The following is a 4,373-nucleotide window of genomic DNA, read 5'->3' as shown; positions in this document are numbered from 1 at the left end:
GTACTGTCTTCAAATTAACCGGTTCTACATCTGATAGGCGTGCTTTTTCTATCAACAATATTAAAGACCCTGCAGTGAAACTAGCAGCAATGGTGATAGGTACCAGGTATTTTACTCCAATAGACTTAAAAGTGTTCCATCTGCAGCAATTCATACAACACATAGAATGATTGTTGATAATGCAAATTATGATCTCTGTGGAGCCATCAGAGTGCAATTATTTCAAAATTTGCAACCTATTAAGGACAACACTCAAAAGTTCAAATATGGTTAGCTATTAGTTGGGTTATTTTTCTATTTCCAGAACTTCCTACCGGGAATTGGACACATTGAATGGTCAAAAGACCTACCGATCAATGCATAGATTAAGAACATCATTAAGACTGTGAAGAATACCTTTTCAGCTGCCTTGAATAAGTATTTTAATGAATTTGAGAAAAAGATGAGCATGAGAATGAGATTACTTGAAGATGTGGTAAAACACTTTGGAAAAGACATACTCTTCACTATTACCACTGACTTTGGCTTGATGCAAGCAATTGAGCCCAGAGAGGAAGAGATGGAAGATATGAGCTATGAGGTTTATCATGATTTACTGGTTGGCTATGCTAATACCTTGTTAGCATCGCCTAAAGATAAACAACAAACAAAATTGGACATTATGGCAGTCCAAGTTATACTAACAGAAACCAGTATTGTACGTGTAGCTAATGTGAAAGGAAAGAAAAATAAGTCTGATGAAACGTCTCCTATGATAAAGACCACAAGGGTGACTCGGAGTGTCCTAACCAAAAAGGAACCGACACCTAAAGTATATGTAAAGAAGGAGAATGCACCAAAGAAGAGAAATCAAAAATTGATTTTGCAACTAGAGTTTGAGGGAACAGATTCTCAGAAGAACCAAAGAAGGAAAAAGCAACTGACAAAAGATCCAAGAAGGTAAAGGTAGTGCCAAAGGCAACTACACCTATCGATATAGCTACCTAAAAACTTGATATAGTTTTTGAGAGAACAATGAAGACACTAGGAAAGAATATTTTTGACAAGGTCAAAGAATATTTTGATTCTTTCACTGAAGATGAGCAGAAGCAAGTCATTCAATAGGTAATCGATTATTTAGGTCATTACAATAGATTTCCGCATGACTTGGAAAAGGATATTTCAATCTCTTTGTATAATATTCTTTTAGATAAATGGGAGGAAGCTATTCAATTGAAAAAGAAAATTATTGATGGAATATTTATACAATATTTTTCCAATTTATCCTCGGATGGAATTAGTGCTTTAGTTGAGAAATACAAAGTACATTTTGATTTTAATATGAAAATATTGAAGCTTCTGAATTCAAAAAGGGCAATTATTGAGTTTGAGACACATCAGATAGCCTGTGTAATCAAACAGAGGGAAGAACTCGTCCACTCTAGAAATAAGGATAATACTAGAGATGATGTTCCTCTACTGGAAATGGATGAAGAGGAGATTGTTCAACTTGACATAGTCTATCCAATAAAGAAGAAATATGATTCCATTATTCTTGTTGATGAAGATGTTCAAAACACAGTGGACCTATCTGGAGAAAACACTACACCAGATATGGAGCCTCCTACAATTACTGAAGTATAGGTTACATTAGTTGATCAACTGGCTATTCAACTAAAAGTGGACAATGAATTGGCAACAGAATGACTGAAGAAACCCCAATCTCCACTGGTCAATGAAAATACTCAAAAGGAGTCTACTGAGAAAATTGTCACTCAGTTACCTAAAAAGACAATAGAGAAGAATACAGAGAGTGCTATAATTAAGAGTGTACCTCCTGAACCGACGAAGGAGAAACTACTTGAAGATGATGATGATTCTTTAAGTATTTCAGGACCCATTGATATGAACACTTTGAGTGCGTCAAAAATGTTGAAGATTTCTAATGTTATGCAATCTAGAGTGCATAAGAAGAGACTAAAAGAGTAAAGGATTGAAGTAGAGACAATCCAGAATGCAGTAGAAATTTTGTCTGGTTTACTACCAGAAATAGTTGTTGCACATCTTCCTACACCCATTAGCAAACTCGATCAGTTAGTTGTAGATACATATGATCAAATCAAGTCACTTGAAGATGCTACTCAAATATCTACTGAGAAGAGCCACAAGAATAAATATGGATATAAACTGGCAAAGAACATTGAAAGTGGCAAAATGGCTCTATCTCATAATGGAAGCCTATTGAGAAAAGGTATTGAATCTAGAGGAAAGTATCTTGCCTTTACCTCTAATGTTTCTTTCTTTTATTCTGACATTTCTAAGAGTCAAGTTGAAACCTAGAAAGAAATGGAAAGGATATGTAAGGCACATGTCCCACTCCAGGACTCCATTCATGCCTTTAACCGGTCTGTAGATGATTTGCATGACAGATTTGATAGGAATGATAATGAGAAGGCTAAGAGACTCTAATATCTAAAAGAACTCAAGAGTATGCTCATAGTACAGGTCGACATTCTTCAGAGAGCCTACTCCAATGCATAAGCTATTCTTGCTACTCCTGAAACCTGTATGCTAGACTCAATGGAAGAATTCCATTCCCAGCTGATGTCTACATTTGGGTATACTACTAACATACTGGAATCATGGGAAAATGCTTTATCACAGATGAAGCAGAACTTCAATGATATTTTTATGAGATTAGCCAATGCATGAACTTTTTTAAGTTGTTAATATATGCTAAACACTTTGATACATATTTTCTATATATATGTATATATTTTACTTTTTCATTTTGGCATTGTTGTCAAAGGGGGAGTAGAAATATGTATGTGTGTTTTTGAAAATTTTGTATTTAGGCATGCATTAAGGGGGGGTATGAGTATATGTGTAAATTTGTTACGTATGCACACTTAGTGGTATTGTATTACTCTACAATTTCCTAAGTGTTTCCATCAATGCCAAAGGGGGAGATTGTTGGCTTGATGATGATTTTAATGTATTCATCACTTGTTGTCATTGATGAAACACTCTCACACACACATATGATTACATTGACTACCGGTGTAACTTCAATTGGTTTACATTGTCAATTGATATGTTTAAGGTTTATCTCTAACCGATACTTTGTGTCAACCGGTATGTGCATAAGAGACAACCTGTGGCTACACTAAGTCAACATCAAAATGAAGATGAAGATGAATATGGAGATCAAGTGGAAGATTCCAGGACAATGGTTCACATGTTTTGTTCCAACTGGTATTGACTGTTCTAACCGGTATCTAATTTTGTGATGAGTTACCAGTGCCTACTTCTTGGCAGTCATTTTTGTGACAAGTTACCAACACCGACTTCTTGGCGGTCATTTTTGTGATGAGTTTTTGTTAGGCCCAATATGGAAAGCTAATGTACTGAGAGGGGAGGGGTGAATCAGTACTTCAAATCTTTTCTTCAACAATAACTTTACTGTTAAGCATAAACCAAAAACTGTTGTAACATAATATAATGCTAAAACAAATAAATAACAATCATACATGATTCACTCCATAAAACATATATTTTGGTTACGTAGAAACTCTTGGTTAGAGAGAAAAAATGCGGTGGGGATGGCACCCACAACTTCACTACTGCAATAATAAAGGTTGCTCGGTTAGAGCTACATTTTTAGCTATTTCTGATAGCTTACCCTGTTAGGAGTATCAAGATCATTAGATCTACCTTGCTAAAGGATTTTACAACACTTATTCTAAATGCTGCACCTGGTTAAAGGCTTTACAATTTATAGACTTTGTTAGAGTCTTTTACCCTGTTAAAGGTTTCTCTTACAACTCAAAATATTACAACACAATATTACAAAATATCTGCAACTTCACATCTGAAATGTTATAGCAGATTCTATTTGCTCAAAATGAGATTACCTTGCTTATAGCATACTTCGGTAATCCATAGATTAACTCGGTAAACCCTTTAGTTTACTCTGTTCCTTGACTGTTCTCTGAAATCCTTCTCGGTGACCTCTGTGTCTCTAACATTCACAATACTCAGTGCTTCCTTATCTATTACACATGTCTTGCTTCATACACCTCTATTTCTGATCCTCAATTCATGCTGTATAAATAGATCTCTTATGTCGGTGATCTGTTCATGCTTCGATCTTACAAACATGATTCATCGAATGAATAACTATACAACATATTTCATTAGATAGATGAGCTCAAGATCATACAAAATCTTTAAGGTACAATTTCCTAAGTGATAATGATTCCCTGTCCCTTGATCTTGTAACACGTTTCCCATATGTGTCTAGGTTCAATGAATCTAGTAACACGTTTCACTCGGTGTCTGTTCACTCGGTATATCATTTTTTCTGCTCAATAGACATAGAGTGTTACTCGGTA

This window comes from Cryptomeria japonica, chromosome 6, assembly GCF_030272615.1.
Source record: "Cryptomeria japonica chromosome 6, Sugi_1.0, whole genome shotgun sequence".
Classification (NCBI taxonomy): Eukaryota; Viridiplantae; Streptophyta; class Pinopsida; order Cupressales; family Cupressaceae; genus Cryptomeria; species Cryptomeria japonica.
Note: the sequence above shows the minus strand (reverse complement) of the source record.